Source organism: Rhopilema esculentum, chromosome 11 (assembly GCF_057945365.1).
Source record: "Rhopilema esculentum isolate cy_ngs chromosome 11, ASM5794536v1, whole genome shotgun sequence".
NCBI classification, from domain to species: domain Eukaryota; kingdom Metazoa; phylum Cnidaria; class Scyphozoa; order Rhizostomeae; family Rhizostomatidae; genus Rhopilema; species Rhopilema esculentum.
The window spans coordinates 2,681,134-2,703,379 of record NC_142825.1 but is presented as its reverse complement, the minus strand read 5'-3'; the positions used below and the strand labels follow the sequence as shown (position 1 = coordinate 2,703,379).

The 22,246-nt window shown below is 37.0% G+C and overlaps 1 long non-coding RNA gene across 3 annotated transcripts; it reads left to right on the top strand.

Annotated features, from left to right (window-relative positions):
* The first annotated feature begins 117 nt into the window (after positions 1-117).
* LOC148958930 (uncharacterized) lies at positions 118-5,734 on the top strand. Of its 3 annotated transcripts, XR_016144267.1 has the most exons (4): positions 118-559; positions 800-1,157; positions 1,606-1,925; positions 3,639-5,734. It is a non-coding gene; the product is annotated as an uncharacterized LOC148958930 (long non-coding RNA). The 3 variants fall into 3 exon arrangements; XR_016144265.1 differs by having other exon boundaries at positions 118-1,157; XR_016144266.1 differs by lacking the exon at positions 3,639-5,734 and adding an exon at positions 2,603-3,628 and having other exon boundaries at positions 118-1,157.
* The last annotated feature ends 16,512 nt before the right edge of the window (positions 5,735-22,246 follow it).

Here is a 22,246-nt window from a genome sequence, read left to right as displayed (position 1 = left end):
ATCGAGAGATTGGAAATAAGAGGGGAATGGGATTTTGATTTGAATACAGCAGAAAGTGGTGTTCTCTTTTCTCAACGCTCTACCGTTACGATCTGTCACAATTGGGGGGGGGGGGGGGAGCAAATTCGAAGAAGGGTCCTAAAGGTACTTGGGAGTCGAGTAGAGTTAACATACAAGCAGTTCTTAGCGATTTGCTACAAGTCTGAGAATCTTCAAATAAAAAGTTTCGGATCCTTGACTTGTTCTTACCAGCCATCATGCATTTTCAATACCAGCCATTATGGATCGTCAATACCCGGGCCTTCAACTGCACGTTAGAATTTGTCTAGTACAAAGAAGCTTATCGATTGAGATTATTTCATGTAAGTTCTACTTCTTCATTAAACTACAGATCTTTAACAAACTTTCTTTTCTTTACCTATTATTCTTCGACTTTTGTAGTGTTTGATTCACTTAAATGATTTATTCTTTTTCATAGTCAAAATGAGTTCACAACCACAGAAAAAGAAATTTACTCTAAAAAGCTTTACCAGTCCATCCCAGCTTTCACCAACTGAAGGTATGTTATTTCAAATGCACTCTTTGTTGTAAGAATATAAATTGTGAAGATTTGATGGCGTATAAACATCAGATAATGACCGAAAGTAAGCTGAGAATATATATCCCGGTGTGGGTTGAAAGTAACGTGAGAGAAAGAAAGACGCTTTTGATTAGTTATCTCCTTTTTACCAATCAGCGACCTACACATCGAGCTTAATATAGAGCACCGAAGTGGTGACATCATAAAAATCTTTTTTAGAATTTGTACGTCATAACATTATAACAGCAGTGGTACAGCAGCAGTGATATATTTGCACGTCAGTGGCAAAATTGTCGTACACGAGTTTGCCTGTGCGCCATACAGAAGACCAGCAGAGTCAGGAAAACATTACGGTCGCACGGCCAATGACCGGAGGATGGTCCACGAAAAACAATAGGAGGTCCTATGACACACCCAAGCCACGCCAACTTTCTATTGTTTGTAAGGAAGGTTTGCCTTCTGCGATGTTTTTGTCCGGAGGAAGGTTAACACATTTTCTGGACTCTGAAGATCAAATCACATATCATCTAACTTAGAGTTGCCAAGATTGGAGGAAGGATTAAGCACAGAAAGTCAGGTAAACATGCTGGCAAGAACGTTTGAGCAAATAATTTTAATTTGAATGAATTCGTTTCGATGAATTGAAAATTTTTTTGGAAGTGTAAAAGTGCTTCTAGAATGATGTTGCTCACGCCTTGACTGAAAAACATCCTTTGCTTTTTTGGCTAATGTCGAGGGAGAGTCGCCGTCGCAAGTTTGTGCACGTATAATCGAATGAGTGTTTTCTACAGCATATTCATCTGTAACTAGAAGATAGTTTTCTATTACTTGACAAAGACTAGGGCACTGCCTTTTCCAATAGAGGATGTTTGAAGTCAAACAAGCGGTGCCTTATCCTAATGATGGCGACGTAAGCAATAAAACACAGTTTATAAACAAACTTTTATCAAAACATTTCTTTATTTGTTTCGTATCTCAATACCCCCGAAACTTAATGGCTTTTACCTGCGTTCCTTTTACCGCAGGATGGCCACGAAGACAACTCTTTGAAATTACAGCAACGGAAATAAGTAGAGTGAAATTAATGATTGCTTCCGTCAATCACGACGCGAACGAAATTGCTAAAAGCATTGAAAACAACAGAAAGAACTGAGAAAGATAAGGGGTCATCTGATGTCGGCCGAATCAAGAATCGCTGCACTCGAAAAATCCTTGACAAATTGAATTTCAAAGAGAGAAGGAGATTCTCTCTGATTTGGGGGACACAAGCAAAAGTGAGGAGCTCTGTTGCCAAAATATGTGTTCATGTGAAGCCGACCGTGACGTTTTCAGTGGAACTTGCAGTGTAAGCTATGCTCAGTTTTATGAATTCTAATGATTTGTAACTAATACTTCTGGCTTACTTAGAATTGTTGTCTTCGAAAGTGTTGAAAATTACAATGTTATTTATTACCTTGGACTGCCTGCCAGTACGTTGCCAAGTTGAAATGGCTCTTTCACAAAACGAACAAATATCACCCTCACCTACTTCTTTTCAAAACACTTTCTGCAATTCTCCAGCATCAAATTTCGTCGTCTTGGAAAATTTTCAGTACTTCTGCCCATTTTCCCCGCACACCTTAGAACCATTCTCCGCAAGAGACCTTTCATTATCGTCGATTATAGTAATCAAAATTAGAAAAACAAACTATAAAGATAGCGTACACATTGTTTTCAGACTGCCAGCGCTAATTTCGAACCGATAAGTTTTTGCATGATAATTTTGCGCGCACTTTATAGAGTAGCATTAATTACTTCAGCAAGGACACTAGGGTTTAAAATGCACGCCAAAAATGCTGCCTTGGGGTGTAGGAACTACTGGATAAATTCATAGCAACATACTTTTAAAGTGGTAGCTTGTAACCAAGGTGCTCTTTGTTTTTTTCCTGTGGTGAATTTGCGCATAACAAGTACAATTTTCCCTCCTGCATGTAAAAATAGATGTTTTTAGCATCAAACCTCGTTTCAATGCTTTGTACCTAGGAGCACACAAGCAACTCTACAAAAATCATCAAATGACATCCCTGAAAGGCCTACATGGAAATTATGAACATAAAATAACTATTTTAATATATTTGATTCTTTACCGAAACATCCCACATCGACTGGGTAAGAATTTTAAGGGTTTTTAATATATAGCCTCGTTTCCATGCATTACGGTTTGAGGCATGTGCGGTTCTCAGCTCCAGTGCTTAATTTGGCTTGGCATTATATCAGGACTCATTACTTTTAAAATCATCAGTAATCAGTGCAATTTTTGTGCTTTTATCGCTTACGTGAACAATTCTATGTTATTTTGGTCGTTAACAGCTGGACTTTTGGAACTGGGCAGATTTTGCAAACGCATGCGCCTTCCTTATGAAAAGCTTTCACTGTTCAAAATGGCGGGCAAGCAGCAACTGCATTCTTTTACTTCTCACGAAGACCTTCTATAACTGTTTATCACTTTAATGATTATGGCAATGCTATTCTACCAATTAGTAAAGAGAGGTAACAAAGTGACGCCTTTTTAAATCCACAACCTTCACCCGCATGTGCAGTAGAAAAGTAACCCGTGTTCAACCCTGTTTCGCGTCTACTCAACATTTTCTAAAGCCAACCTGGTTTCATCCCACCTTTGTACGTGGGTTGCATGTACCTGAGTTCAACCTGGGTAACTTTGCATTCACACACCAAAACATTTTACCTGGGAACCCTCAGGTTATCTCCTGCGTTAGGGAGGCTTGTGGGCACATTTTCAGGGTTGGCTTTTTCGCGATCTCATTGTCCTGAAGTTCTGTAAAATCAAGAGCAACGAGTCTGAATTACTGGTTCTTATCAAAAGCATATCTTATCAATTTACTGGTTCTTATAAAAGAGTGTATATGACATACTATGCTCAATAGTAGGGCACGTGCTATACCTTCCTTGCCTCTGCAGGTCTGGCTTTCCTCTAATACATCTAGCAAGATAGGAAAATTCGCTTGCCCATTCAACTACACCGTATAATGAATAATAGATTATTTCTTTGAATTCACAGATTATTCAGGATACACAACTAACTATTTGGTAGAAAAGTTCACAACTTCTGGAAATGCGTATTTCACTATGCAGTTAAAATTGTCCGCAACGGAACAATCCCAATTAGGGTCATAAAGAGACGGAATCTAACCATAGCCAGAGATGTCCTTATCCAAAAACAAAATGCCGGTGACCCTGTCACTCAAATATCACAACTGGCAGACACAGGCAGGGCCTCTAATTACAGAATATTCTGTGATCTAATTCTTTAACTCTTTCCAAGGAAGTGACCTTCTGACATGTACCTCGAACTTTAACTTTGATCCTTCAGAAAACATACCTATACCTGTTCAACAAATGAAAGAACAAACTTCGGGCCTCCATTCTGCTCAGAGGGAAGTTACAATGGATCAGCGAAAAAAGATAAATTCCCCTGGATGAACCATCCTCACCAAGATACATGAGAGATGCGGTTCTTTTGGACCAATCTGGTCATATTGCAACTTTCTTTTGGAACGAGCCAATAGAACAAACGAAGGAGCTTCGTACTTTTACCATTAGCCACGTTGCTGTTGAACAGTATTACGGCATAAAATTGTCAAACGACATTTATCAAGAACCCTTCAACTGGGAAGGTGTTGTCATGGATCTTTTTTCTTAGATGCGACAGTACAAACGAAACTCTCTTGCCCAGAGATAGTATCGACAAAAGTTAAAAGTTTCCATTCCCAATACGTTCGTCAACAAGACACGCGCAAGAAAAATAACAGCTTTACCTACGGAAAGATTTCTAACCTGCCCATTCTGCACTCACCGCACGGCAATTGCAAAATGCCCCCTCACGTTTAATTGCGAAATTACCACCTTGAAAGACAACGAGCAACTGTCTTTAAACGTCACGGCAGACACCTTCTTCTTTGGGGGCAGATGTTGTCCAAGAATACGAAGACATTAATTTGGCGCTTGAGGATAAACTTCTGGAGCTAGAAGAAAATCGTTTATCGAATATAACACTAAAAATACCTGAGTAACTCAGGTTTCATACCATCCTGAGTGCATACTATCATTATTAAACGCCGTCATTGGTTCATACCAAATAAAGCTTTAAAATATATCGTTGCTATTAATGTAACGCTAAATGTTGTATTTCTTTTACATTGAAACAATTTTATCCAATCTGCTTATTTGACTTGCTCATCCTCAACTTTGAAATTTCTGGTTAAATAATCAAGGAAATCAAACCAATTCATTTCAAGCCTAATACGAAAGTTAACTTTGGTTGGGGACAATGTGGAATCTTTCCTTCTTAACCAAGATGGGCACTCCCGTGAGACAATTCAGCAAGAACCTTTCTGTCAGTGCGGGTCGTTAGAGATCGTAAGGCACGCATCGCTATTTTTTGTGCAAAGGTTGATAGTGGAATCCAAAGATCTGGGTTTGGTAAACTTACTAGATGATAGAACTCTCCGCCGTTTATGAAGACGCTGTAAATCTGCATAACGCATTTTGATGAAGCAAAAATGCTATTCGTCAACTCGAAAAAAGACACTGGCCCTGAAATTATTATATTTGAGTTACGCTCGAAATGCTTGCTTTTTAAGACAATTATACAATTTGTGTAGAGAGGCAACTTTCTTTTAAATCGCAATCTTTACCATATCACCCAAAAAGCACTATCAAATACCTCTAAACGTGCAGAATTATTTGAATGTGTTACAAATTCGATGATAAATGGCCACATAGACACAGGATCTTTCCCCATCAAACCTCTATACTTTGCAACTTGGTTCATAACTTTATCCGCCAAATTTTGAACATATTGTTGTACACCAAATCGAACAATGTTAATTTTTGAGCTTTGACATTTTGAACTCAAACTATTGTATGCTATAATTTAAATAATTGGCAAACACTTTATTTCCGGATAACTTCGCTGTTAATTATCTATTTTTTTTTGGTTTTAGGTCTTACGTGTTTTTAGCTGATTGGCTGTTATTAATACTTGTAAAATGCATGTATCTATAAATACGCTGTAGTAGTTTTTAGAGGAGGCTTTTTGAGAGAAGCATCTTGCTGTTTGTTCAAAGTGCTGACGAAAGAAGTCGTTGTCTCTCTGTTCCTTTCTGCCACAAGTCGAGTTGAAAAAGGCCGTGAGTTATTTTCTGTATACTTAGTTGTTATGTTGTGTTACGTTATTTCAGATTATGAGGTCAAAATTAAGAAACTCAAAAAATATATTTGTCATGATTCACTTAGAAGAATCACTTTTTCAATTATTCATAATTTTCTCAATATTGTTAATCTTTTTTTCCATTTTTAGCCTAAGTTTCAGTTAAATTATTCTTAAGCAACCAGAGGTGTAACTAAGTCACATTACAGTGTTAGTGAGGCCTAGGCCAGATACGTCTATTTCAAGTCATATACAAGGGTGGAACTCGCATTTGTTTTGCTTTTCCATGTGCTTGGAACAAGTGTATAACTACAATGTTCCAAGCACATGGAAAAACAAAATGAGCTCTATGACAATCTACTCAGTTATTCTTTAAGACATACACTATTTTTTTAAAAAAGCATTTTTAAAAGAACACGACTGGTCAAAAGTTATGGAAAATTTAAGAGCAAACTGAGGCTGAGCTACTGTAAAATGCAATTTTGAACAACGTTTTATCTCAAAAACGAGGATTTTAGCCATGTCTGGGTGCTTATTCGGTGAATATTGAAACATGGCGGCAAATGAAACTTGTCTCGTAGACTTTTTTGGCAAATGAGGCCCAAACATCTCCCTATAGCGAGAAACTAGCAATCGAACTGCTTATACCCTATAAATTTGAGAACAATTTAAGAACAATCCAGCATCATATTTGCGACACAATTGAAACAATCAGCCTGAACTTAAATTTTCTGGTTCTTATAAAAATAGGGTTAGCTGATTTCTCACACCTTATCTTTTTTTACTTTTGCAACCACCTTCCCAAGAATAATAAATAGTTCTATCCCTAACATCAACAATTTTTGGTAGCATTTTCTAGAGGCTTACTCGACCAGTAATGGCAACAACGGTGAAGATAAAAATTAATGACCTTAACTTTTAATGAAAAGTTAATTTTATTCCAATATTAGTTAGACAAAATAATGCGCTAGAGATAGAAGAAGAAAACTAGGCACACTGTCGCACTGTCTATTGGTCTGGTAAAACAGTGGTATTGGTATTCCAGAATAATGGTATTTGTCTTTCAAAACAATTGCATTTGTCTACCAAAACAATATTGTTGGTATACCCAAGCAATGTCATTGGTCCACCAAAACAATGGTATTTGTCTACCAAGACAATGGTATTGGTCTACCAAAATAATGATATTTGTCTACAAAAACTTATAAGTGAAAAAACAAAACATGAAAAACAAGAAAATTGAGTATTGCAATTGCTGTACAAAGCATATGTGCATGTCAAAATGTATCCAAGATAGAGTAATTGTATTGTCAATGGCGGAAACCTTCCTGTTTCTCAGTGTATCGGTATTGTATAATTAAACGATAACCTAAAAAATAAAAATAAAATTAAACTTTAGTATTAAAATTAGTTGTTGAATTGCTCTTTAACAAACATGGTGTTTTACAGGAAAATTAGCGACAGAAAGAGAGCGTTGGTCTGTTACTTGCGAAAGGGAAGGTCTTTGCCATTTCGAAAAGTAGCGGAACATTGCAAGATTTCTGTTTCAAGTGTGGTCTGCATTTATAAAGAAGGGTCTTTAACTGTACAAGCTAAAAAGAGGACAAGTAGACCACCACGGATGAGCAAAATACACAAGGCAGGGTTTCTTAGGACTTTCAAGAAGATGCGAGAAAAATGGAAGAAGCATCAGAATGATGGATGAGGCAAAGGAATGCCAGATCACAGATGTTGGCTACAGGACTTTAATAAGAGCACCAAATGATGCTTAACATAAGTTTCTGAATCCTAGAAAAGAAGGTATACTGTTGGCGAAGGAAGAGAGTATTGTAAACCAGGGATGCTTTAAAGAAACATGAGCGATATCTTTGGACGGACGATGTTCTGATGTATATGGAAGGAGTTTGATTCCATCACAAAGAAAATCTATATAAGGATGCTTTGTGCCAAAGGGGGGGGGGGGTTCTGGAGAACCAGAAAAAAGAGCCTTGTGTTTACCAGGAAAGGGTCGGAGATCTTGCGCAGGGGCGTACGCTGCATTTGTTGGTTGGTGTTTCCTATTCTGCAGGGGTTGTTGTTGCGGAGGTGTACGAGAAGATGAACGCCCGGTGGTTCACGGCCAAATTTGTGCATGGGACATCAGACGGCACTCTCAGAGAGTGTGCAGCGATAAAAACAAAGAAAGACGTTTATTCATTATGGAGAATGACCCAAGCATGCTTTAAATTGGCCAGGGATGCTTTAAAAAAGTGGGTGCTCAACTTGTTGATATACCAGCAAGATCACCGAACTTGAATCCTTAGTGAAAATCTATTTAAAATTATAAAATGTGATTTTCGACAGGAGGCGCTAAGAGGAAAAATCGAGAAGAAGGACTTTCAGACATTAAAGACAGGGTTTTGCAGGCATTTAGTGACTTTGATGTAACTGTTTTGGATATAATTATTTCAAGTATGCATTAACGTTTGAGCATTCTAGCCATGAATGATGGATATTGAACTAAATACTAATTCGAACAAACTTGTAAGTGTTTTTTTGTATTAAAGTTTCCTTCTTATTTATCATGTAATTTTAACTGCAACTTTAGGATTGCTCTTGTTCTCTATGGATTCATATCTCTGTAGTGTTGGGCAGCTCCTCCGCAAGCTGCGTGTCTGAAAATCATTTCAAATTACTCATACTAGCTGTTTATTTGCATTTATTGCTTATTGTTTTACAACAAAAATTTTAAGAAGCCCTTTATAACTGACTTATTAGTATTGTTGTTCAAAGTTCTGGGTAACGTCCATTGCTTGCGTAATAAAAAGTGATTCAGTTGAATTGATGTGAAAAAATGCTCTCGGCCACCGTTTACTATCAAATTTTACCATTTTGAAAAAGCTTACAAAAAACAGGTTGCAGGAATTTCGGAAGTGACCCCAAGGAGGTACATTACAATGTGCCACTAAACGGATAAGTTTCTAAGAAACTGGACTAATACTTTTTGAGAAAATCCCAAAAAATTTCACAGTTTTTCCATATTTGAAAAAATTGATCTTACCTCTTCCTGTTCTTAAATGGAAAATGGTAAACCGTTGTGATTTCTATAAATTACACTCGAATAGGCAAACGTGAGAAATATTTGTTTTTGTTTTGAGAATGTATATCATGTTGTACAATTTTTGTTGAGAGGTATCATAAAATCGTCATATATTTGTTGGGAGGTATTTGTGAGGTCGTGGAGCGTTCAATTCTAGGTCAACCGGGAAAAAATGGTAGAAAATCGAATTGTCCATCATCCAGTGCAGAATCTTTTCTTCTATAACATACTCAAAATCACCCAAAATCGACCGTAGGAAAAATTTTTTATTGAGGTTTATATGATAAACGAGGCCACATTCGATAATCAAGTATTTGTCGCGCAACTGCAGGCATCTGTTCAAAAAAGCAAGAAATCCGTTTTTCTTTTAAAATTGTAGATTTACGTAAGGAAAAATTCTCGTATTCAAGGCCTGAAAAACAAATAAGAGGGCAAATAAAGGAAGTAGTCAGTATTTCTCTAAAAACATGTGCGGGAATTTTATAACCGAAAGGCAGTTTTTGAATGCCAAAATACAAAATTTTTAGCGCACCTTAATTAAGCGTGGGACATTTATCATTATTTAAGGATACATAAAGTTATTCAATGCCTTAGCAATTTACTTGGGGGAGGGGCTATTTTGGGTATTGGGGACATGCCAGCCAAATATGTAATGTTCTTTTGTGATTTCGATATCAACACAGGTCATTATACCCTGATAACTGAACTGGTACAAATGGACGGCTCACTTTCTGGAAACTGGTACTCTCTGGATGAAACATGGCAGAACCCAGTGGCGGATTTAAGGGGGGAGGGGCAACTAGGTGTAATACTGCTAATTTTAGGCCTTTCTCTCTAGTCCATTCGTTTAATTTTCCTTACCTAATCACTCTTGTTTATCTGTAACTTTCCTTGCTCGTTCCGCATTTTTCTATCACGTGTATTAGGATAATCTTTGTATTATTATGAGTAACTTCATACCTACGTCAATTATCAGCATGTTTAAGTAGATCGCCATAGCAACCCAGTATTTAAGGATATCGCGCTACCCCACCCCGCTCGTTACTAAGTAGATTACTTCCTTTCACCGTTTCATTTACGTATGTCTATTGGTTTTAGTTCAGTATTTATAGGAGCCCCGTACCTCATCTTAGGCAGAAAGAATTATGGAAAAGTAGCAGCAAGAGAAAGCAGTTTAGGCATGCACCGTTTTAGGGGCAAGATGCTTGTGAAAGCTCTTGTCGCCTTCGTCGTTTTGAGATATTTATAGGAGATATATCAGTTTTGGAAGACCTCTGGGGTAGTTCTTGAGAAAGATTATGCCCATGTCACGCGTTAATTATTATGCCGTTGTTAGCATGCAAGTTATGTAGCTGCCGGGACGATTTTATCGAAAGAAAAGAAGGAAAGATTTAACCGATTTACGTCGCATCATTTATTGGCCATCCTCTGCTTTTAAAGGTCCTGAGAATCAATCGATTTAAGCAACATTTTACGGGCAGCTAGATGCATTATTCCACGTAAAGGCCACATTATGCCATAAATTGACTTACTTTTATTTGCCGCGTAACACTGCATTCGTACCTATTTTGTATAAACGGAACCCTAGGCCATAGAATCACGGGGTTTTAGGAAAGATGAACAGTGCCAGGCAGCTTCTCTAAGAATGAGCGTCTGAAAAACGTGACAATTTGCGTTATTATTTCAAGAGCATTTTTGCAAAACAATGGCCACATGGGGAGACCTTCTTCTGTCCTTCCAAAGAAAAATGATGCCTAAACGTGAACATACGCCAGAGAACAGTCATCACTTCTGTTTCATGATCATCCATTACCAAGCCTTTGTTAAAGGAAATGGGGGCCTTAGCAGTAGCAAACACTGGCGTGTTACTCGTGAACTCGACGTCTCGGCAAATAGTACCTACCTGGAAACCATGCACCAAAATTTCAAAGATGTCAGTTTTTATCCTTTTTAAAGGTTCATCTGCTATATTTGTTGGGTTGTTTCCCTTTTTTCTAACCATTGTCTCTTTAAGATTGCAAAAAAATGTGAAACAAATTCAATGCTGTAGTGCACAGTTGATACAAACACAGGCGCAGAGCATTCACATACACTGCGAGTAAGACGATCAGAAAATTTTTGCGACAACGCCCTCTAAATTGAAACACATTTCAGACTGCTCTTCTACAGTCGCTTACCATGTTTTACAATATTTTAGGCACGCTTTGTTGCATTTCGTTAAAATTCCTTGTCTCCCTCTCGACAGCCCGGTTCATATTCAACTCATCTCTTTCACAAGGCCTTGTTTCTTTAGGTTGTCCTCCTCTAATTCTGAGCTGTGAACTTGAGTCTACATGCAAGTGAGGTGTTTTCTCACCAAGGGTTTTGATCATGTTAAATACTTTTCTGGGTTTTACAAACTCACTTGAAAGGGGTCCACTGGGAAATTTCCCGGTATCCCGCCTAGCCACAGCGTCCCTGCAGTAAAATGCATCACATGGCCTTAAAGCAACGGCAGCATGTCAGCCCAAGGAAGTATCACGGGAGTCCAAACTGATATTTTTTAGAGTAGATTATGTTATGTTATTGCGACACTATTATGTTATGAAGTGGACTAAAACCCCAAATAAAATTGGTTGAGACTTGTCAAGGCAAGTTTATATTTTCACTTTCCTTTAAAAAATAACTTTATCCCCTCCCCCAATTCAATGTTGAATGCATGATTTTGGAGGAGAAGTTATAGAACTACAAATCCTACATTAATTCGGGGAAAGGGGAGGGGGGGGATTAAAAATCATAGGGGCGGCATAAAGTAAAAATTGCAGAAGTTGCATTTTGTCTCAACAATTTTGTCCAGGATTATAGATATTGGAAATTATACCACCACTGAAATCAGCGTGATGGAAAATTCCAGATTGGAACTAGTTGCTGGATCTGAAATACACTGCCTCAAAAATATTTTTGAGACAATCCTTGACAAAGGTCTTTGAACACCCTGCGGCCAATGAACGATTTTGATGAAATAAAGGTTTTCGGTCGTAAGATACAGAAATGTCCCCCTCCCCCCAAAACAATGTTGATTGAAAAGCCAATTACTTACCCTAGGTGATAAAGTTACATTGGATGAATTTCAAGCCTTAAAACAGTTTTTTCAAGGGGGAGAGTGCCATGCTACTGAAGTTATGCAAAATTTCAGCTTAGTGTTCCAAGAATTTTAGCAAGGATTGTACCAAAAATGAAAGAACTAGCAATTAAGAAGAATTGACATAGCCTAAGAACAAGCTTTGGGGAAGAGCTAGCTGAGTTGAAAAATTAGCTTAGATGAAGAATTAGCTTGGATGAAGAATTAGCTTAGATGAAGAATTAGCTTGGATGAAGGACTAGCTTGGATGAAGGACTAGCTTAGATGAAGGACTAGCTTGGATGAAGAATTAGCTTAGATGAAGAATTAGCTTGGATGAAGAATTAGCTTAGATGAAGGACTACAATGCCTGCCAAAAGTCTTGGAACACTGACATCAATTTCCAAGGTCAAAACCAATCATCCCCCTCTCCCCCACGGAACAATGTTGGTTTACTATCAAACGGGTTAGGATTTTAGGAAGCACTTTCTTTTGCGCTTCTTTTATGATATTTCTCTAAATCATCAACAATGTTTGAGGGGGAAGGGGGCGGAAGTAGCAAATTTTTTTCATGAAAGGAATGAAAGATATCAAATGCAGCGTAAATTGGTGGGTGTTCCAAGTACTTTTAGCAGGCATTGTAGCTTGGATGAAGAATTAACTTAGTTGAAGAATTAGCTTAGATGAAGGACTAGCTTGGATGAAGAATTAGCTTAGATGAAGATTTAGCTTGGATGAAGGACTAGCTTAGATGAAGGACTAGCTTGGATGGAGAATTAACTTAGATGAAGAATTAGCTTGGATGAAGGACTAGCTTAGATGAAGGACTAGCTTAGATGAAGAATTAGCTTAGATGAAAAATTAGCTTAGATGAAGAATTAGCTTGGATGAAGGACTAGCTTAGATGAAGGACTAGCTTAGATAAAGAATTAGCTTAGATGAAGAATTAGCTTAGATGAAGGACTAGCTTCGATGAAGAATTAGCTTAGATGAAGAATTAGCTTGGATGAAGGACTAGCTTAGATGAAGAATTAACTTAGATGAAGAATTAGCTTAGATGAAGAATTAGCTTAGATGAAGGACTAGCTTCGATGAAGAATTAGCTTAGATGAAGAATTAGCTTAGATGAAGAATTAGCTTAGATTAAGAATTAGCTTAGATGAAGGACTAGCTTCGATGAAGAATTAGCTTAGATGAAGAATTAGCTTAGATGAAGAATTAGCTTAGATGAAGAATTAGCTTCCATGAAGAATTAGCTTAGATGAAGAATTAGCTTAGATGAAGAATTAGCTTAGATGAAGAATTAGCTTTGATGAAGGACTAGCTTAGATGAAGAATTAGCTTAGATGAAGAATTAACTTAGATGAAGAATTAGCTTAGATGAAGGACTAGCTTCGATGAAGAATTAGCTTAGATTAAGAATTAGCTTCAATGAAGAATTAGCTTAGATGAAGGACTAGCTTCGATGAAGAATTAGCTTAGATGAAGGACTAGCTTCGATGAAGAATTAGCTTAGATGAAGGACTAGCTTAGATGAAGGACTAGCTTGGATGAAGAATTAGCTTAGATGAAGAATTAGCTTGGATGAAGGACTAGCTTAGATGAAGGACTAGCTTAGATAAAGAATTAGCTTAGATGAAGAATAAGCTTCGATGAAGAATTAGCTTAGATGAAGAACTAGCTTCGATGAAGAATTAGCTTAGATGAAGAATTAGCTTAGATGAAGAATTAGCTTAGATGAAGAATTAGCTTCCATGAAGAATTAGCTTAGATGAAGAATTAGCTTAGATGAAGAATTAGCTTAGATGAAGAATTAGCTTTGATGAAGAATTAGCTTAGATGAAGAATTAGCTTAGATGAAGAATTAGCTTCGATGAAGAATTAGCTTAGATGAAGGACTAGCTTAGATGAAGAATTAGCTTAGATGAAGAATTAGCTTAGATGAAGAATTAGCTTAGATGAAGAATTAGCTTAGATGAAGAATTAGCTTAGATGAAGAACTAGCTTATATGAAAAATTAGCTTAGATGAAGAATTAGCTTAGATGAAGAACTAGCTTCGATGAAGAATTAGCTTAGATGAAGAATTAGCTTAGATGAAGAATTAGCTTAGATGAAGAATTAGCTTAGATGAAGGACTAGCTTCGATGAAGAATTAGCTTAGATGAAGAATTAACTTAGATGAAATAACAAAAAACTAACAAGAATGCCAATTTTTGCTATAGTAAAAGAATAGGATATACGGAGAGCTAACAGTAACGAAGGACAAGCTTTAATGAAAAGCCAGTAGTTCTGAATGAATGGCAGTAGCATCTAAAATGCGGATTTTTAAGACGATCGTCAGAAATAGAGCTGAGTTCAACTTTTCGTCAGACTTTTGACGATCGTCGCAATATTATCTAATGGATTTTCAGACAGCTAGTCAACGTATCTCCAATTGGAATGATCACAGTAGAGAGAAATTGAAGAAGAATGTTCTTTCTCAAACTGGGTTTTACCATTCCTTTTGAAGCTCAAGATCTCAGTAAATTATAAAAGAGGCCATTACCATCAACGTTGCAAAGTTCGGGCCCCGTAAACCAGGAGTAAATTTACAGTGCCTGAGAAATTAGTAGGTAAAGTAAATAAGCAAAGGAAATAAGCGAACATGTTATCAGAAGTAAAAGAACCTAATGTCGAAATTTCCTTCGTATATTACGTTTTTCATGATGGGACCGTTGGGACTTTGGCAGCCTTTGCTGTTTTCTTTTCAGTCGTGCTGGGACAAACGCATCTACAAATCAGAACAGCTTTCGTGGCTTGATTGACGATCGTGTTAAAAATCTTCTAGTGCAGATCCGCCTTAATGAAGGACTAGCAATAATGAAAAAACTACTAAAATGGGGAACTAACAGTAATGAAGAACAAGCTACAATGATGAAGTAGGAAATTACGAAATAGCAATGCTGAAGAACTAGCAATGAAGAAGAACTACCTAATACTTTGGAACTAGTAATAAGGAAGAGCTACCAATAAGGGAAAATTGACAAAATTGAAGAACAAGCTTTAGGGAAGAACTAGCTTTAGTGAAGAACCAGCAGTACTGAATGAAAAGCAATAATGTCCAACAAGCTATATAAAAGAACAAGCAAAAATGAAGAACAAGCTATCAGAAGAAATTGCAATAAGGAAGAAAAATAATGAAGAACTAAGAATAAAGAAGAACAAGCTTAAATGAAGAGCTAGCAATAATAAAGACTTAGCAGCAATAAAGAGCTAGGAAGTATAAAGGACTAGCAATGATCTAAAAAATGTTATAATGAAGAACAGGCTATAATGAAGAGCTACTAATAATGAAGAACTAGCGTAAAAGTTGAACTACCAACGATGAAGGACTAGCAAAAATGAAGGGCTACCAATAATGAAGAACAAGCTATCAGAAGAAATTGCAATAAGGAAAAGCTAGCAATAAGGAAGAATAAAAATAATGAAAAACTAAGAATAAAGAAGAACAAGCTTAAATGAAGAACAAGCAATAATAAAGACTTGGCAGCAATAAAAGGCTAGGAAAAGTAAATGACTAGCAATAATATAAAAAATGCTATAATGAAGAACAGGCTATAATGAAGAGCTACTAATATTGAAGAACTAGCAAAAAAGTTGAAATACCAATAATGAAGGACTAGCAATAATGAAGGGCTACCAATAATGAAGAACAAGCTATCAGAAAAAATTGCAATAAGGAAAAGCTAGCAATAAGTAAGGAAAAAAATAATGTAGAACTTAGAATAAAGAAGAACAAGCTTAAATGAAGAACTAGCAATAATAAAGACTTGGCAGCAATAAAGGGCTAGGAAAAGTAAATGACTAGCAATAATATAAAAAATGCTATAATGAAGAACAGGCTATAATGAAGAGCTACTAATATTGAAGAACTAGCAAAAAAGTTGAAATACCAATAATGAAGGACTAGCAATAAGGAACAGTTGACAAAATCAAAAAACGAGCTTTAGGAGAGGATTAGCTTTAGTGAAGAACTAATAGCAATGAAGGACTAGCAATAATGGAGGACTAGATAATACTAATGAAGACCCAGCCAAAATGAAAGTCCAGCAATGTTGAAGAACAACTTCAGGGGCGTCACTTGAGGGGGATATGAGAGTATGGAGGGGGGGGGGGGGGGAGTTGATTAACCTAAAAAGTATGGCCTTCTTGCAGGGCAAAACTGATTTCGGCAAGTATTTTCTCCAAATTGATCTGCTTCAATGTTTTTCTTGTATAACTGAAGCAACAAGGTAGTTTTTACTTGGAAATTGTCGGAAAAAGAACACGATAAAGACTACCAGTGACATGAATAGGGATTGCCAGCGACAGTTTGGTCTGGAGGGAATAGTTTTCTAAATGAATTCTGATTTTCTTTCACTTCAGATTCAAGTGTGGTTGATATTTGTGCCTTTTTTAAAACCACCCAAAAAATACAAACACGGCTTGTCAGAAAACTAAGGAAAAATTAATGCAATACCAACCGGACATTGCAACATTGCCTTGTGTCAGGAGAGATCTGGAATCCAGATTTTTGTTAAAGTTCAAGTGGCATAAACTTTTGGAATGTTCCATTAGTTGCATAACTGACTTCTTTTGATCCCCAATGAACAAGCTGCAATCAAAGTTTTCTGAAAGTGCATTTTTAATGGCTTATTTTGATTTTTTGAAAATCCGCGGTTGTTGCATCCTCGTTTCCAATCAAGTGCGCCCGCCAATTTTTTGTGACGTCACACCGAGAACCACGAAAAACGATAAACATCCAAAATCGCTCAGGATGGCATCGTCAGATAGTAAAAGTTCGTATCGTACTGCCTCTAGTGGCTGCTCACGATCGGAATACGAGTCAGATTCATCGTCTGGTGGCGGAAATGTGCCTTAAATACAGCCGTACATGTTTGAGCCAAAGCGAGCTGTTGCTGAAAGATAACTGGCTGGTGTCAAAGATGGCGAAGATGATGATGGCCGTTTGGGAAATTTAGATTGGCACATATAGCAAGTTAGAAATCTCGGGAGGAGGGAGGTGCTTCACCATCTGTGATACGAAGGTTTATCTGCTGAAAAAAACAAATTAACGGCTAAAAAACCTTTCCCTCCCCTGAAAAATGGCTTTGTGAAAAGTGCTCGTATGATATATCATAACCCTTTCAAGAAAAAATTGTCGAAAAGAATACCACAAAAATGCAGATTCCTATCAGCCAAACATACCAATTGGAATTACTCATCTCCCAGGGGACATTCCTCATTTTTTAAAATAGCTCAAGTATCTTGATTTTCTATATTTTGTTTTTATCCATTTTTTATCTGATGTCAATTTCAACTCATGCAATATGCATTCAAAAGATTAAACACGCCGCTTTTTTATGAATCGCATTTCTCCATTTTGTGATTATTAAATTTGCCACCAAATACAAACATCATTCATAGATTTTCACCAATATCCACCTCAAAATGGCTGAAATGCACATGGCAGAGAGATTCTTGGCACAGATAGTAAAGTATTCTGCTTTGCAAATATTCCTCCTTCAAGACTACTACAAAACAAACCAGTCTCTTTCATTTTGAAATCCATATTTGCCATAGGTGCAGTTGTGAGCATTGTCAAATAATGGACAAAGCAGTGGAGTGTTTATGTTGCAAATAATGTGAAAAAACGTCTGCAAAGTTTGCAGATAACATAAATTTATTTGGGCGAGAGAACTGTTTTACTTGTATCAATGATCACAAAGGATTTCAAAGTGTTTGCCTTGAGCCCATTTTTTTGCAAGTGGCTTGGCAGGGCTACAAACAATATTATGATAGTGCGTATGAAGGACCAACCCATAAAAATATAGACATATTGCATATACCATAATGCCTCGGATAAGCACCCGGGCGCATATTAAATTTTTGAGGCTCCAGGGTGGGCGCTTATTCGAGAAAAGGCGCTTTATCAAGGGGGGCGCTTATCTAATAAATAGATTTGGAAGTGACTAAAAAAATAAATGTGTTTTCAATTGAAGCATGTTATTATGATGTAAAGGCAAAAAATGAGAATGAAAACTAAAACAAACTTTCAATCTTTCAAACTAAAACAAACATTTGCTAATCAATGTGTTGGTCATTCAATCTTTCTTGGTGAATTGCCTTCCAAATATGTTGTCGTCTAAAATACGAATAAGCGCCCGTTTCTGAAGGTTGAAGGATGTGCGCTTATTTGAGGGGATAGCGCTTAATCGAGAGGTGGGCGCTTATTCGAGGGGGCGCTTATTTGAGAGGGCGCTTGTTCGAGGCATTATGTTAGACACTATGTAACACGGACTCATGGGTAGCAAGGCGGAATCATTTTCGTCCAATTAGATGCTCTGATTACAATTTTCTTTTAGCCAATCAGAGCTCGCCAATTTAACCTGGTTTGTTTACAACTTTCTCAAAAGCACACCTAGCTGTGGAGGAAAATCACTACTGGAGTTTGAGGCTGCCAATAAAATATACTTGAGAAAAAATCAACCGCAATTAAAAGTTTACAATTTTCATTAAATTTTCTAAAAAATCACCGCTAATTTTGTGTAAATTCCTCGTAAAATTCCAGAAATCGAAGGCCAATCTTTTTGTGTCTCACGGGCTTAGGCCCATTTTTTAAGGCTGGTCAAAAAGCTCAACTTAAAGTGATAGATCTAGGAATATTCGCCCTCAGGCCAATTTTACGATGGTATGGTCCTTTTAAAGGGTTTTTTTTCCGGCGTGGACGTATGGTAGATTTTGAGAAAGGATGAAAATTTTTTCATATTTACATTTTTGTGTTTTCTTGAGAGTTTAACATATGTAGTGATAGAATCAACTTGATTTGGTTGGAATTTGGCATAAACAGTTGCAATAATTGGCGTTGCAAAATGCTTACCCTCCTTAGCAACGGACAAATTGTGTTGCTAAGGAGCCGTTTTTGTGAGTTTTCTCTCTAAAATTTGGTCACTTTTCGTGCCCTACCAACTATTTTCCTACATGGTTGAGTTGAATTTATTATGTGTCTTTTACATCAAGTTCTACCGCAGCAAAATGACAAAATTTCCTTTGACAAGGTCATTTCTTTCACTTAATTTTGAATGCCAGGGAATGAATCAAGAAGTGAGTATGTCATGAGGAGAAAGTTTGTAGGCCTTAGGAGACAGGTCGTCACGAACAATGACAATAACGAAGGAAGGCCTAAGATGGATGACTCTAGGTCAGGTGCAAGCTCTACGCCACATAAACTCAATAGGTCATTTGAGAAAATTTCCGAAAACTGTCCCATTTTAAAGTCAGAAGGGGAACAAGTCCTTACACGGCAGAAGGCTTTAAATCTTGGTTTAACAAGAACTATTTCACATCCAAGCACAGAGGCATTTGGCAACAAGGTTTGTAATTCAAAGTTGTTCGATGTGGCTATGAAAAAGATAGCCATCTGCAAAATTTGCAGATCACCGAAAGGCTGTTTGAAACTTTATCAAGAAGATGGAAAGAGATCTGGGCTGGATGAGTCACTTTTTTTAATGCCAAAACTGCCATCACAGTGTCAGTTTCCATATAACTGAGAAGGTTGATTGCCTTGGCAAGCAACATTCAGAAATAAATCTCAGACTTATTCAAGCAGGTTCTTATACTGGCAATGGACACAAACCTTCAAAGACTTTGTGGTATGCTAGATTTACCTCCCACAATAAACAAAACATCACACAATGATCATCTTATCTTAAAGATCTAGAACTTATAAGTGCAAAAGTGGCAGAAAATGCCGCATGTCTCAAGCAGCATTAAGATTAAAAAGTATTCTGAAGGTCAAAGAAGAGGCATGTAAAAACTTGGATGTTGAGGAAGATGTTTTCCCATTGCTGTCTGTTTCTGTCGATGGTATTTGGCAAAAACATGTATGGGTATTCTTCCTTGCATGGTGTGGTATTTGTCATGGCATTTGTGACATAGGTGGCAAAGCCAGAACGAAATGTGACAAAGAATCAGAGAAATCAATAGCTGGTTTGATAAACACAAAGATAAATGCCTCATAAATCACACACTTTCATCCGAAGCAATGGAAGAAGGTGTGTTTCCACGTTTTCCCTGATTGAAACATTTTCTTCCGGATGATTAAACTTTTGTCTCCCAAGAAATGTCATTTAAATGTGACGATCTAGATAACGTACCTATCCCCCCCGAAGTTTTATCATCAGGTTTGCAAGAATCTCAAGGACCGAATTTCTGAAAAAGTGGGGGTGGGACTAATCCCCTCCATTCCCCCCCCCCCGTGGCTCCGCCACTGCATTGTTTGAAGACTATGGCCCAGAATACCAAATTTCAAAGGAAGATTGTATTGGCCATATACAAAAACGCATGGGAAGCAACCTAAGAAAATATAAAATAAATCCAAAGGCTTGAGATGGTGCTACAGTTGGAGGACATGGTAGACTCACTGATGTAGTTATAGATTCCATTCATAACTATTATGGTCTTGCTATTCGCAACAACATTGGCAATGTGAAAGCTATGGAAAATGCCATCTGGGCAATTTTTTCACATGATAAAGGGCCAGAATGAGGACTTTGCTGTGCAACACAAGTTCTGTTCTTCTGAAAAAAAAGATTCCTGGTGTAGATACCAGAGAGATATTACAAGCAGACCAAACAAATACAAGTCATCAAAGTGCCTACCTAATCCAATTAAAGCCAATTTTGAAAGATTGTCTGAAAAGTCACTTTTACAACGATGCCTGATTCATCAGGTGTAGTAAAACAGCAAGTCAGAGAAGGTGAGGCACAAAAAGAATTAAATCATTAGTCGAAAGTCCTTCTTAAAGAGAGGTGAAAATAGAGTTTGTAAACGAAGAAGATATTTCTGTCAGCATACATCCAGCTAAGAAAATTAGAGCCATGAAATAAACTTTATATGAAACTGAAATCAGGATAAAAATCTATCCATTGTGAGTTAGCAGCTAAAGATTTAACATTAAAGAGTTCCTTTCACCGTACCTAATATGTATTATTTACTACATGGAAAACCTTGAATGCGATTTTTAAATTTACGGACTATTTTACTCAAGAAAGGTTATCTGATAAACAAGAAAAGATATAAGCACCAAATTTGGCAAGAAGAATGATTTTAGAGAGCTAATTGTTTTGTACAGACAAAATTTTGCTAAGTCAAATAGATGAATCAAAATTCACGAAAATGATGTTTCTGTGTCTCAATGGCAACGGTTGCCATAGAAACTTTTTATCAATACAAAACAAACATTACATCATGAGGACCATTTTTACATATGAGCTGCTACTGAACCATTGTTATTGAATTTTCAATCATTTCTTATGGATGTTTCACCACCAGACTATTCTGGTCTGTAGAGTACACCATAGTCAAATGACCAATTATTTTAAGCTTTAAAAATTTTCTTTAGTTCCTAGTGATCATTATTGAAGAATTTCATTTCAAAATTCTCAAGTTTGAAGGCTCTACATCCATAAGTATCAAAACCTCCATGAAAATGTAAATCTGCCATACGTCCACCTTAACAACTTCTCAAAGTATCAAGTTGCAAGAAAAAGTTAAAAATGAAAAGTAAAGGACAAGCTCTAGCTTACCTCAGTAAATCCAGTGTTAAACTGTTTAAGGTTACTGAAGCATTCAGCTTTAAAATGCTTTCTACAAAAACTGAATTTTTCGTTTGTTTCTACTGGTCCTTCTTGGTCCTCGCAAAAGCATTCTACTCTTTCATCAAAGAAGCTTCCTCTGGCCAGTTGAAAAGTTGACTGTCCTGGTGATTACAATTTGCTGCTACACATCTTCTTGGCATCGCAGAACAATAAATGGAGGTTTTCCGAGATAGACAAGCATCTATCTTTCACTGTAGGAAATGTATGTCTAACTTTTCTCCGTTCTCACTGTGACGTCACGGCCTCGATTGAGTGTTGCGGGTCGATTCAAAAATCACATTATCCATCTTCGACCCTGTTTTTAAACCATAAACCGGTTTAGAAATAAAAATATCTATCCTGCCTATGTTTTATGATCCAATTTCTCCAAATAACCATCAAAACTTTTTTCACTTGCACTTTGAAGTAGTGTGTCTAAATTTCTGGAACATGTGTCAGAACAGACATATTATGCTGTCTTGAGTTGAAGCGTTGAAGGTGTATCAATGAAATGAAGCGTTGTTTGTAACAGAACTGAATTCAAACTGAAGAACTGTATGTCTGTACGATTTCATTGATACAGTGTGGCTGTAGAAGTATAGAGTCTGGTGTCTGGGGTGA